Source organism: Rhincodon typus, chromosome 29 (assembly GCF_021869965.1).
Source record: "Rhincodon typus isolate 14 chromosome 29, sRhiTyp1.1, whole genome shotgun sequence".
Classification (NCBI taxonomy): Eukaryota; Metazoa; Chordata; class Chondrichthyes; order Orectolobiformes; family Rhincodontidae; genus Rhincodon; species Rhincodon typus.
Genome location: NC_063360.1, coordinates 14,565,995 through 14,581,083, shown reverse-complemented (window position 1 = coordinate 14,581,083; position 15,089 = coordinate 14,565,995).

Here is a 15,089-nt window from a genome sequence, read left to right as displayed (position 1 = left end):
ACCTCCGCAGTGAAACACCCGATTGCCCCAGAAGCCGCCTCCTCGAGCTGTGAGGAAGAAAGTACCGAACCCTCAGAGTAAACCTCAGCACGGCTGCCTCCCGCACCTCCCCATTAGCTCCAATGCTGACCCGCTGGTGGAAGCATGAGTTGTTGAGAATGAGGGTACACTTTCTAGTGAGCATCTCACTCTGACAGCTCTGTGGCTGGCATATCCCAGGTCTTTGGTGCTGAGAGGATTAATGGAGATCAGGCTCTTGCTGAGCTCTAGGCAGGGTAGGACCCTGAGACAACAAGGTGTGGAGCTGGATGAACACCGCAGGCCAGGCAGCATCAGAGGAGCAGGAAAGCCAACGTTTCGGGCCTGGACCTTTCTTCAGAAAAGAAGGGTCCAGACCCGAAACGTCGGCTTTCCTGTTCCTTTGATGCTGCCTGGCCTGCTGTGTTCATCCAGCTCTACACCTTGTTATCTCAGACTCCAGCATCAGCAGTTCTTACTATCTCAGGGTAGGACCCTGGACTGTTGGCAATCAGGGGTTTCATCTACCTGCACGGGTGGCAATGGACTGTCATTAACTTTACATTTTTGAATAAATGTCACTGATTTAACCTTCCATCTAGTGGTTAGTCTCTCAGTGTAGTCTCAAAATGGAGATGTGAAACCATCAGGCATTATTTCATGGTCACAGCTGCAGTTCCACAGATTGGGGTCTATTCTCAGAGCCATGACCCAGCTCCCAAACTGCAGACCCCCTTGACCGAGTTCACCTTGACCCGACACCCAATCACAGCCAATCGCCTGGACTCCCTCGATTTACAGCTGACTGATCGGTGCCTCCTTTGACTTTGAGACACAGCTGCCAGTTTGCTCCACCTGTAGTGAGTGTGTCCGCTGCATAAGTTGCTGCCACATGGTGCTTTGTGAGATTGATGTGGCACGCTGGCGTACCAAAATGTTCACCCCGCTGACTGAGTGCTGCTGAGCTGCAAAGCAAGCTGCCTGGTTGTGTGACTGTGCTGATTGGAAACGACAAGCCAAGGCAAGGATGTTGTGAGCTTGCAAGTAGGTGCACCATGCAACGCGAGTCGGCGAATCCTGAGTGGCCAGCACAGTATTGGTGAGGTGCCATGTTGGTCATGAGGAGTTGGCAGATGGTTGATGCCAGTGACTGTGGGGTGTGCGTGGCTATGGCCCATTGATTGTGCCCTGAGATGCTGTTTGGTCATAAGCAACATAGAGATTGTTTGGATCATGTGGGGAGTTGAATGGGCCCGGTGTCCACTCTGGTTTCCATATTGATTTTTCTCAATGTCTGGCTGGTTTGATGGCTATGGAATGATAGAAAGCTGAATATTGAGGTGCGTTGGGCTGCCAACAAGGGTTTTAGTAAGTAATAATCCCCTTTAACTGGTAACTGGCTGCTGCCTGATGAGAAACTCACCTCACCGCTTGTGAAAATTGTAAACACTGGAGCGAGATGCTCCCAATGTCAAGATGGGCCTCGTTACTTTTTGTCCAATTCTGCCACAAATCTCACCATAGCCCACATCACTTTGTCCCCTATAAGAACCTCCACAGTGAATCTGAAAGGCAAAACCGTTTTGCTTAAACCGAACAAATCATGTAATAAGATGTAACTCTCCAAGTGCACCAGGAAGTCATGATGAAAGGGTGGCCTGTACCAATTGCTTTAAGTGAGTATTGGCTGTAAAGAGACAAAGTGATTAGCCTGAAATGGCATCTTATATAAAAGGAAATTGGACTGTTATTTCTAAGGAGATGAACAAAGATATATTGCATCACATCCTTGCATGCCATCAAGAAGTTGAAAGTAGTTTCAGAACAGTAAAAGAAGTGCTTTACTAACCATATCTGAGTTATGAGATTAAACAGCAGTACAGTGTTAGTAATGAATATCAAGCTGAGCAAACTAAAGAGCCATTTATGACACATGATGTCCCATTCAGACCATGGGACCAAGCTTTGTATAGTGCTTGCAGGAAATGTCAACCATGCTGACAGTGGGGTGTTAGACCAGCTGGTGTCAATGATAACCAGTCAGTTTGTCGAATGCCTTCCAGATATTGCAATGGTTGACAATTGCCCTCAATTCGCAAGTGAAGAATTTAGCCATTTCATAAAGTATTGAGAAATTCATTACTATACAGCACCACCACACTATCCCCAGTCAAATGGAAAGGTGGAGGTGGCAGTGAAGATTGGCAAAGGGACCATAAAGAAATTGGGCACAGATTTGTACAGAGCAATTTCTGAGTGGAGAAATATGCCCCATTGAAGATGTGGAAAGTAGTCCAATCCAGACACTAATGTCACATTGCATCTAAACTACCCTTCCAATAGCAAAACATTACACAAGCCAGAAGTAGGAAAAAGCACAAGTGTCAAAATCAAGGTGAAATGATGGAAAGGCAAATTAAATTTGATTAAACTGCCAATTCGTTGCCAGAGCAGAGCATTGGAGATCCAGTCAGAGTGCAAACCTTTAACACTCATAACTGAAGTCAGCCAATGTGGCAACTTGTCGAGCAGTTGTCACCTTAATTATATGCAATGAGTATTAACTATAAAGGATCATATATTTTTCATTTTTGGATTATAATCTGAAATGGAAGTCACGCATTGATATGTAGGTAAAATTCCAGGAGATTTTGCAACTTAGAAAAATCAGGTGGAGCGCATTTTCATCTGTGCAAGAGAATGTTGCTTCAGGAAGCAGTGAAATTGCACCAAAAGACTCTGAGTTGAGGAATGGCAGTCTGATGTTGATTGTTTGAGATGCAGTTGCTACAAATCTGTAAGCATAGGGCAGCAGAGACATCCAGAGCCGACAACTTGAAAACATCTCACTCTCTCTCCCACTCTCTCTTTTCTTAGAAAAGCCCAAAAAGATTAAAGGGAGTTATAACAAGAAAACACCTAGATCCACCCAATCCACTATCAATGTGAAGAATGACCATTGTATTACAGACAACAGTTTGCCATCATTGCTGAAATCAAAAGAAACTGTGAGAGATAATTTAGCCTACCTTGAGATCTGTACATTTTGATCTTCGAAATATTGTTCCTAGTCTATTTTTTCCTCCCCTATATGTCAAACCAACTGTCTTTGGCCTGTCTTAATTGTTTACAGCGTATACCTAGGGTTTTTCAAGGAGTGTAGTTAAGTCATATGTAATAATAGATTAATAATTCTTCTTTTCCTTGACATTTGTTCAATTGAAATTTCTTACATTAAATAGGGTTGCTTTTGGTGATGATGAAACGTGGTGTGAATTGCTTTTGTCCTGAATAGTAGTAGGTTAGGCAAATTGGTCATTTTGATGGTCTCACTAGGATTTGATACATTTTTGCGTTAGCCTGTGAAACCATGGGCCGTGATTATCGATGCACTCTGCCCAGTTAAGTTGTGACAGAATGGCTAGCTTTATCATCCCAACTACAGACAGCTATGTACAACTAAAGAGGTTGTACCTTCACTGATGATGATAGATCAACAAGAAATGAGCTCACCACCTGCGCAGACTACACGATGATAATCCACCCCAGATGGCTGCTATTTCCTAGCAACAAGTTATCCTGGCAACAGCGCTCACCACAGGAATGAGACTCCCCAGAGAAGGAACATCACATGGAATACTCTGGGAACTAACCATTTGGACACAGAACTGGCTCGAAGGTAGAAGACAAAGGGTAGTGGTGGAGGGTTGCTTTTCAGACTGGAGGCCTGTGACCAGTGGTGTGCCACAAGGATCGGTGTTGGGTCCACTGCTTTTTGTCATTCATATAAATGATTTGGATGTGAACATGGGAGGTATGGTTAGTAAGTTTGCAGCTGACACTAAAATTGGAGGTGTAGTGGACAGCAAAGAAGTACCTCAGAGTACAACGGGACCTTGATCAGATGGCCAATGGGCTGAGGAGTGGCAGATGGAGTTTAATCTAGATAAAAGTGAGGTACTGCATCTTGGAAAGGCAAATCAGGGCAGGACATTTGGTGGTAAGGTCCTGGGGAGTGTTGCTGAACAAAGAGACCTTGGAGTGCGGGTTCATTGTTCCTTGAAAGTGGAGTCTCAGGTAGATAGCATAGTGAAGAAGGTGTTTGGTACGCTTGCCTTTATTGGTCAGTGCATTGAGGAAAGGAGTTAGGAGGTCATGTTGCAGCTGTACAGGACATTGGTTTGGCCACAATTGGAATTTCTCCCTGCTATAGGAAGAATGTTGTGAAACTTGAAAGAGTTCAGAAAAAATTTACAAGGAAGTTGTCAGGGTTGGAGGGTTTGAGCTGTAGGGCGAGGCTGAATAGGCTGGGGCTATTTTGCCTGGAGAATCAAAGGCTGAGGGGTGACTTTATAGAGGGTTATAAAATCATGACGGGAAATGGATAGGGTGAATAGCCAAAGTCTTTTCCCCAGGGTGGGAGAGTCTAAAACTGGACAGCATAGTTTTAAGGTGAGAGGGGAAGGATTTAAAAAGGAACTAAGGGGCAACTTTTTTATGCAGCAGGTGGTGGACGTCTGGAATGAGCTGCCAGAGGAAGTGGTGGAGACTGGTACAATCACACAATTTAAAAGGCGTTTGGATAGGTATATGAATGTGAAGGGTTTAGAGGGATATGGGCCAAATGCTGGCAAATGGGGTTACATTAATTGAGGATATGTGGTCGGCATGGAAGAGTTGGACTGATGGGTCTGTTTCTGTGCTGCACAGCCCTGTCTTTCTATGACACTATGACTCTATGACCCTAGGAATGAGCAGATACCAGAGGAACAGACAGTGGCAATGTGCATGCATACAATTGAGTGACCTATATGACTGAAAAAGTATATGTGCAATGCATTAGCAGAGATTGATGAAGTTGGAACTGGCTAAAATATACTTTTTTAATGAATGCAATTTTTTATGTAAAAGGGGATATTTGGAGAAATGCAATTGTACCCTCAGCATACTGGCTGGCTTGTCATAGTCATGTGACTACAATCTCGGCTTTTGTGTGCAGACTGTGGGAGCCATTAAATACACTTTGCTTGAAACACATTGCATATTTAGCATTGAGCCAATTACAGACTGATAGAAAACTAAGCCCAATATCTTCTCAGCCTGTGCTGTTTCAAATCAACAATCAAAGTAGCTGCTTATCACAGTTGGGCTAGTTTGATCTAATCCTGACCCACTGTGGTCAGAGGCCATGCTGGGACATTTAAATGTACAAAGAACAAAATACAGTTAACAGGAGGCTAAGGTCAGAGTTCTGGCAGTTCTGCACTGGCCTGCCATGGAGGATTAACCCATGTGTCTGTTCATGTGATGGCCAGTCTAAGGATCCTGTCAGACTCCAAAGGACAGACGACCAGTCATGTTTGGACGGTAGCCAAGACTTCAACCTGTCACCACATGGCCTGAACTTATGTTGACAGAAATTACTTGAACGCTTAGTGGGTATAAAATGGAAAACTAAGCATGTGGGCCAGGTGCCAAGCTTGAGTTGGCTGAGAGTCCCACTAACTTTTTTGTTTGGCTAGGCTACCTTCCAAACTTAAAAAAAATCACAAAGCCCTTCTTAGAGTCACTGGATATCAGACTTACACAATTTTTTCTCTGTAATCTGACCTGTGCAGCGCTCACTTTTCCACTGGGTGTTTCAATGTGAGGCCTGCAGTGTCTCCTTATTGCAATGGTTTCACCAATTTACAGTGTGTGTATCTTTGTGTCTGTACATGTCTGTCTTTGTATGGCTGCAGGTTTTTGTGTATATCTCTCTTCCCTGCACGTGAGTGTTTCCTGAGCTTGTATGTAAAATCATGGATTTTTCTGTGTACGAATGAATATGCTCATGTCTGTCTGCACAAGTGTGTGCATCTTTATGTGTTTTCACATTTTCAAAAATTCATTCAGGGGATGTGGGCTTCACCGAGTGGGCCAGTATTTATGGCCCATCTTTTAGTGCCCTAGAGAAGACGGCTATGAGCTGCTTTCACTGCTGCAGTCCATCTGGTAGGTTCACCCACAATGTCATTAGGGAGGAACTTCCAAGATTCAGTGACACTGAATATTCAGTGATATATTTCCAAGTCAGGATGGTGAGCCATGTGGAGAGGTATTTTTAGGTGGTGGCAATCTTATGCATTTACATCCCTCGCCCTGCTAGATGCTAGTCTTCATGGGCGTGGAAGGTGCTGTTTAAGGATCTTTAGTGAATTTCTGCAGTGCATCTTGTAGATAGTACACACTGCTGCTACTGAGCATCAGTGGTGAGGGAGTAGATGCTTGTGGATGTAGTGCCAATCTAGCGGGCTACTTTGTCCTGGATGGTGTCAAGCTTCTTGTGTGTTGTTGGGGCTGCACTCGACCAGGCAGGTGGGGAATATTCCACCACACTCCTGACTTATGCCTTGCAGATCATGGGCGAACTTCGACAAATCAGGAGGTGAGTTATTCGCTGCAGTCTTCCTAGCCTCTGACCTGCTGTTGTAGCCACAGTATTTATATGGCTAATCCAGTTCTGTTTCTGGTCAATGATAACTTTCAAGTTTTTAATTGAGTGGGGCTGGGGCAGTGCGCGGCAGTAAGGTAAATTCAGTGATGGTAATGCCATTGAATATCATGGACCGATGGTAAGATTGCCTCATGTTGGAGATGGTCATAGCCTGGCACTTGTGTGTCATGAATGTTACCTGCCACCTATTAACCCAAAACTTGCTATTGTCCAGGTCTTGCTGCATTTGGACCTGTACTACTATGTATTTGAGGATTTGGAAATGGTGCTGAACATTGTGCAATCCTCAGCAAACATTCCTGTTTCTGTCCTTATGATGGAGGGAAGATCATTCATGAAGCAGCTGAATATGGTTGGCCCTAGGACACTGAGGACTCTGCAGAGATATCCTGAAAATAAGATCCCTGATCTCTGACAACCAAAACCACCTTCCTGTGTGTCAGGTATGCTGCCAGTGGAGAGATCTTCCCATGATTCCCATTGACTCCAGTTTTGCTTGAGGCCCTTTATTCCACATGCAGTCAAATGCAGCTTTGATGTCAAAGACCCACTACTGAGCCTGTCCTGCCCTGGTGATGGTGTTGTATGGGATATTCTCTGTAAGGAATTAATCTATGCATATGGCTATGTCAGGCTGTGTGAGACTAGGCACAAAAACAGGCCACAGATGAGGCATTGGTAGCTTGTCCACTTCACACAGTAACTACCCTGCAGTAGCACAAGTCCCTGGTGGAATGAAGGAGGAAATGCCATGGAGGGAGGAAATCAATTGATGGAAAATGCAACTTGTAGATATTGTAACTGTCAAAACAGAGAATTATGTTTAGAAGAATTGGAAAACAAATGTAGATACAAACAATCCAAATAAACTCAATGGAGAGAGAGCAGAGCAAGTGGGAGTTGATGAAGTTACAATCAGTTTCCATCATGGAACAGTCCAAAGGAGCAAACAGATGCACAAGTGAATGGTTCTAGTTCTGGAAGATTTGTCAGGTATTGCAATGGTACAGTGAAGGGTCAGTGCTTTCTGAAGGCCTGCTGATAAAGTGATGGTTACACACTCAAAAGGAGCATTTCCAGGATGAGGGACTACTCAGTAGTTTTCACCAGAGAGTAGAATACTTGATGTCATCCCTCTACCGTTGGTGCAAGGGCCATTTTGTTGGTTTGTGGGCAGCAAGCCTATCCACTGTAAATAATTCTGGAGGTATCAAATGTTTGCGAGGTCCCCATACTCAAAGACCAGGAACAATCAGTGGATTTACCAACTATCTGTCAATCTCTATACAATCAACAAGTTAAATACATGAAGGACTGGGTGCCCTTGGAACTCTAAGAAATCAATGGAAAAATGAGGAAATGGAGAGTATGTTAGGGGGTGCTGGGTAGGGAGACGGTGGAGGGGAAACTAGTTATTGGTGGAGGCCTCCCAAGATTAACATTGAAGAGCGATTCAGATGCTCACACCAGGTGGAATTCAGCCTGCACGGAACACACCAATGTGCAGGAAATGAAGTTCAGAATAAAAAACATCTGGGGTTTGCCTCATTCATTCAAGGGCTTCAGTAAGCCAATATTTATGTCTGAGAAGCAGCCTGCACTAACCAGGAAGTGACTGTGGCAAGATATCCAGCACAACCCACAGCAAAAGGAGCATCATAGCCAAGTTTTCTCTCAGCCTCTTCAGCCCTCTTATGGGTTATCGCTTATGGGGCAGAGAAATATTTGTCTGCACATCTCTCTGAAATTTTGGCTGCGTCATGAAAATCTGGTTTATTTTCTCTGTAAACCAGTCTCTGCCAAGATATATAAATAACCCATTTTCACCGAGATCCTGCCATTGAAACTTCACACTAATGTTTATTGTAAAGTATCCCAGAACCCGATGCAGGTAACAGTACAAATACTGTTCCTGTGTTCAGAAGGTGACACATAGTAAATTTTCTTGTGTTTGGCATGCAGAGTCTGGATTGCTAAATGTTATCCGTAGTGATTCCTTTCTTACAAGACAAGGTTCCTGGGTGCAGTATGACTGTAAACTGGTTCCCAAATGCTGTGAGCTCAGTTGCATTACCAATTAGGAACTGATTCAAACAGAGAGGTGCTGGGTTTTTGAGCCCTACTCTGGGTTGAGTTCGCTGATCAGTGATGACTGTACCATGATGGACACTAACAATCATAATGTAAGGTTACATAGCGCCTTTAATGTAACAAAAGATCTCAAGGCACTTCACTGCAGTTTTATTTAAAATAGATGCCAAGCCAAATAAAGAGTCTTTTAGGGGGCACTACGGGCCCTAAAACTGGAGCTGGGTTCCTGCTTCTAAGGAATATACAGTGCCCTCTGATATACCCTTATAGAAAGAAAGACATCCATTTCTCAAGCATCTTTTGTCAGCTCAGGGCACTTTGCAGCCAATGATGTACTCTGAAATGCAACAACTTGTTCATTCTAGAGAATGTGGCTGTCAATTTGCACACATCAAGTTCCCACAAGCAACAAGACAATAAGTGACGAATTAAGCTGTTTCCAGGGACAGAATTTTCCCTTTAGGTTAATGTATGGTGTTGAATGTGTTGGATGGTGTAATTTCCACCAATACTAGGGATAAGTTATCTCTCCTGATCACATGCTTCCCAGGTCATTCAGTATGAAAGTGAAATGTTGTGCAAATTTGCACTTGGCAAATCACACAGGGAGCAAACTGGATGTTCTCTCCACTCGCTGAACTTTCTGAGTTCAAAGAGTCTGATACTATGTTTAAAGGCCAGCTAGACAACGCTTCAGATGCTGCAAACGATGCCCTTCCTCTCAGCCTGTGTTGGTCACTCCTGTAACATAAGATAAGCCAGCAAAAAAGGCTTGGTTCTTTTCTACCTCGCCTCACAGCCTATGCCGTGCAGAAATGGCTAAAAGGGGGCACAGAAAGAGGGGATGTCCTCTTCCTGCTGCATAGAATCAAGATGCCATCACGTCATACCCATCCAGCCTGGCACAGATGGCAAATAGTAGATCCCACAAAAGGGAAAGCAAACAGTGGTTTTATGTGCAAAAATGGCAAAAAGTGTCATTTATATACAATGTATTTATGGTCTTCAGAGCTAGTGAGGGAACCGGAATACTAAGCGAGGGGACAGATCAATTGAGAAGCAGTGGTAGATATTTGACAGGCATTTCAGAATACTTCAAATAAGCATACTTTTTAGTGAGTGGGGAAAAAGGCATGAAAATCATTTCTAACCAATTTATTGGAGTTTGTTGAAAGTGTAACATGCACTGTAGATAAAGAGGAGTCTGTAAATCAGCTTCCAGAAGGCACTTGATAAAGTACCACATAAAAGGTTATTGAACAATGTAAAAGGTCATGATGCAAGACTGTAACATCTTAGCATCAATAGATGGCAGAAAACAGAGCGTGTGCATAAATGGCTTCTTTTTTTTTCTGATTGGCAGGATGTGACGAGAGAAGTATTCCGGGGTCTGTGTTGGCAACAAGTCTTTAAATTTATGGATGTCATATAGAGGGTGTAAGGAGGTTACAGACAGATATAAATAGTTTGAGTGAATGGGTAAGCAACGTTTAGCAGATGAAGGACAATATGGGAAAATGTGAAGTTGTTCACTTTGACAGGAGAGAAAGTATAATATTAAATGGAGAATGTCAGCACATTTCCAAAGTACAGAGGAAGCTAGTTGATCTAGTGTACAGGGGAGAAGCTAGTTGATCTAGTGTACACGGGGGAGGCTAGGGGATCTAGTGTACAGGGGTAACCAGGTGATCTAGTGTATGAATTTTATCATTTTAGTAGGCAAATAATTAAGAAGGATAATGGAGTGCTTTCCTTCAGGGTGAAACGGATTGAAATAAAAAATAAGATTGCAATGTTTTGGTTATACGGGGCATCATGAACCCACCTGGAGAGTACTATGTACAATTTTGGTCTCCCTAATTAAGGAAGGATGTAAATGAATTGGACGCAGTTCAAACAAGTTTTACTGGAATGAAGGAGTTGTCTGTCTTATGACGAAATGTCAGACAGACTGGGTTTGTTTCCACTGGAGTTTAGAACAGAGCGTTGACGCTATTGAAATTTATTAAATCTTGAAAAGGATTGATGTCAAAATGATGCTTCATCTTGTGGGTGAGCTCAGAATTAGGCAGCACTGTTAAAAATCATGAGTTACCTGAGGAGAAATCTTTTCTTTCCCTCAGAAAGTTGTGTGATTTTGGCACTTTTTGCCTCAGAAGTTAGCGGAGATGGAATTATTGAATATTTTTAAGGCAGAGTTTGAGAGATTTTCTTCAGGGAATGGAATTGGAGTTATTGCAGTTAGGTGGAATTGTGGAATTCAAAAGGCATAATCTTTCTGAATGGCACAGCAGTCTCGGGGGGTCACGCCCTGCTTTTGGTCCTAATTCGTATGTTCATATGATGGCAAGGCTCTAATTTCTGGACTCTCATCCAGTTAACTTATTACATTTGTCATGTTATTCTTGTCACCTCAGCGTGGGGAATATTCCATGCCAAGGGTTGGCTGAGGGCTACAAATTGACCAAGACATACTGAAAAAATTAAATTGTTCTCCTTCAAATAGTACTGTGGGATCTTTTATGTCCATGCAAGGATAGAGTCAAACAATTGGTTTAACATTGCATCTGAAAGGCAGTATCTCTGACTGTGCTACATTCCCTCAATGTTACAGTGGTGTTAGCCTACATTATAAGCATGAATGATGTTGGTTCATGCAGGTGGATTGACAGCAGGTTTACAATGCAGAGTAATGGGTTCAATGTCCGCTCTGCCTGAGGTTACTATGAAGGATTCTCCTTCTCTTCCTTTCTCCTCGCCTGAGATGTGATGACCCTCAAGTTAAACCACCACCAGTCATCTCTCTCTAATGAGAAAGCAGCTCTAAGGTCTAGTGACTTTACTGACTTTTATCCTTGAATCTCAGGAGATTGGTTTGAAGGCATCCCCTACAAAATTACCACCACAGTGAGCCAAGGCTGAGACACCAATATCAAGTATCACTTCTTTCTTTATTGGACTAGAAATATATTGGCACGGACAGTAACCTGGATGCATTCTAAAGAATGGTCCCCATTCTAACAATGTACAGTATTCATAATCCAATCCATCCAGCATTATAGACCTGGTGAAATTGCATTTCTTTCTGAACTCTCGGGAACACTCTCCAATCCTTGATTCCTATTTCTGGCGACCTGCAATGTAAACCAAAACCTTTTCGCTGCAGGAGGCTTGTTGATACAATTATTCATTTGATGAGTATGGCAGCACAGATTTGTACTTTGAAGGGAGCAGTGTACTGGTAGTCAAGCCCCACGTCTCCACAAGCCACATGTAAAGTCTAAACATTTTATTTCATAATCAAAATGATAAACTTGTTTATCTTTTGCCACACAATCAAGCACAATACAAATATTGACAAGACTTCTTTAATTAACTTAAAAATAATTTGTTTATTTTAAGCAAACATATTCTTACAATAAGTGACAAAACTGGTTAATAACTAAGCCATTAAGCAGAGTTAAACTATATCCCTTTAATCTCAAACACACACACAATAGACAAGGCAATCCAACCAAGCAGAATGAGCAAAAGCAGAAGTTGCTGGAAATGCTCAGCAGGTTTGGCAGCATCTGTGAAGAAAATATCAGAGTTAATGTTTCGCGTCCGGTGACCCTTCCCCAGAACTGATGGTAGCTAGGAAAATGTCGGTTTATATGCAGAAGATAGGAAGGGGAAAGGGGTAGGGAGTAAATGATAGGATAAAGGATAGAGTCCAAGAGAGAGAAGAGCAGTTGGATAGACAAAGGAGTGGATGCCGATCTGGCTAGGAGGGTGAATAGCTGTTAATGGGGACTGTCAGTGACTAACAATAGGTAGTGTGTAGTGGCAGGCCATGTGATAACAAGGCCTGGTGTGTGGGGTAGGTGGCTACGACAAGGGAGAGTTTAGGCCCTAAAATTATTGAACTCGATATTGCAGGGTCCCCAAAGTGGAAAATGAGGTGTTGGTCTTCCAGCTTGCACTGAGCTTCGCTGGAACACATCAACAAGCCTGAGACAGAGATGTTGACCAGGGAACAGGGTGATGTGTTAAAGTGGCAGGAAACTGGAAGCTCAGGGTCTTTTTTGTCAGCAGAACGTAGATGTTCTGCCAAGCCATCACCCAGTCTATGCTTTGTTTCCCCAATGTGGAGGAGACCACACTGTGAGCAGCGAATGCAGTAGACTAGATTCTGGGAAGTGCAGGTGAAGTGTTGCTTCACCTGGAAGGTATGTTTGGGCTCTTGGATACTGGGGAGGGAGGAGGTAAATGGGCAGGTGGTACACCTTCAGCGATTTCAGGGAAAGGTGCTGTAGGGCTGTGGGGGGGTGTTGGGGGGGTAGGAAGTGTGGACCAGGGTGTCCCAGAGGGAATGGTCCCTGCGGAAGGCAGACAAGGGAGGGGAGGGGAATTTGTGTCTGGTGGTGGCATCTCACTGGAGGTGGCAGAAATGGCATCTAATGATCTTCTGGATGTGGATGCTGGTGGGATGATAGGTAAGGACAAGGGGAATCCTATCGCTGTTGTGGGAGGGAAGACAGGGGGTGAGGGTAGAAGTGCAGGAGATGGGTCGGACCTGGTTGAGGGCCCTGTCGACAATGGTGCTGGGAAATCCTTTGTTGAGGAAGAAAGTGGACATTTCAGAGGATCCCTTGTCAAAGTTGGCAAGAATGATTTTGGTTGTTTAAAAAAAAGGAAAGGAAAACACTGCAGTGGGCAAAGATCCAAAATCAAAGGATAAAATGGAAAAACCTCTCACCAGTTGATTTACTGTCAAAGAGGTTATAATGCTGAAAGCAGGTGAATCAATAGATCTTCAAATCAGGCTTAATTTCAGGAGAGAGTCAATTAAAAACCATGATATTTGACTTTGTTAGATTCCCACTATATTTCAGGTGAGAGAGAGAAAGATCCTTCGTTGGTTCTGCTACAGGATTTTCTGTTAGTTTTCAGGAGAAACAGAATCTTCTAGTTGGAGATAGGTTTACTGGAAAAAAAGTAACACCAGTTCAGAAGCTGTTGCTAGATAACCTTCAGCACAGGTTCTCTTCCAAACAAGTTTATCTAGCAATTAAACCATAAAATTTATCTCTTATCTCTCTTCTGTTTGCCTTTGCTCCATAAATTCATTAGACATTTTGTAACCATAAGGTGAACATTTTAACCTTTGATTTTTCAATTCCAATAACTCACATAGTAAACTCTTTTCAATCCAGAAATTGTCCAAACATTTCTATCTCTACCAGCTTGCTTCACATAATTTTTTTGCATTCCCACTCATAGAAAGGAGATTAATGGAATAAAGACCAAATGGCAGTCAACCAATCTTTTGCACTCAGGAATTATATAAGTAATCAGATCATTAGCAATCATTGTTAATCACATTGCCCATCTCAATATGTAATCAAATAATCAAGTTTTTAAAAATATAAATAAAAGAACAAATATTTCTAAGACAAAAGGATTGCATATAGACCAGGAACTGGTCATAAAGGAGAAGGGTTTATGTGGTGGGGGTGGAGAGGGTGATTTAATATGAAACCAGCAAACTTTCCTGCACTCTTGGCTAACCGACTGACTTACCTTCTGACCCACGGAGCTTTGCCTGTCTGGCAAATAAAAGGTGATTCTGTCAAAGCTGCAAAGTCTCGGCAGAAAACAGTCTGTTTCAGCAGACTGCCACTCCAATCTGTACTCAGGAACTGTGACACATGGCTAGACATACAGCTGTATTATAGGTCAAATTTTATTTTATACACTTTTTTCACAGATGGAATCGCTGAATGTACAGTCCATCACTTTGAACACTTGGCTACAAAGGCAACGAACTAAGGAAGTGTGATTGGAAGCAGTGGCCTATCTTTAATGAGAGCAGATTGACTGTAGGATGAAGCACACTAGCTGGTGCACACATGTATTTTACTGAACACAAATAGAGTTCTAGGAGACCCAGAATGTAGACAGCTGCTGAAAGTAATTCACTTTCAACATGTTTTGTGTTGCAGAAAAAATAAATTCAATCTGGGCAGAATTCTGCTTCTTATAAATGTCCAGATTAAGAGTGAAAAAAACAGTGGTACATTGTATTTCTCCCTCTCAGCATGTCGCTTTGTATCTCTGCGTGTCTCTGAGTATGTCTTTCTTCCCATCTGTGTGTGCTGCTCGTTCATCTGGTGTCTTTTTCTATCTGTCTCAATCTGATTGTGTCTAACTGTCTGCCTCTCTGTCTCTTTCTCTGTTTTTAATCTCTCCCTGTCTTTGAGTATGTGCGTGTGAGTGTTTCTGTGTATATGTGTGTGTGTGTGTGTGGATAGCTGTCTCTCTCTCTGTTGATATCTCTGTCTGATTCTCTCCATCTCCATTTGGGCGCCACGGTGGCTCCGTGGTTAGCACTGCTGCCTCACAGCGCCAGGGACCCGCGTTCGATCCCACCCTCAGGCGACTATCTGTGTCGCGTTTGCACATTCTCCCTGTGTCAGCGTGGGTTTTCTCCGAGTGCTCC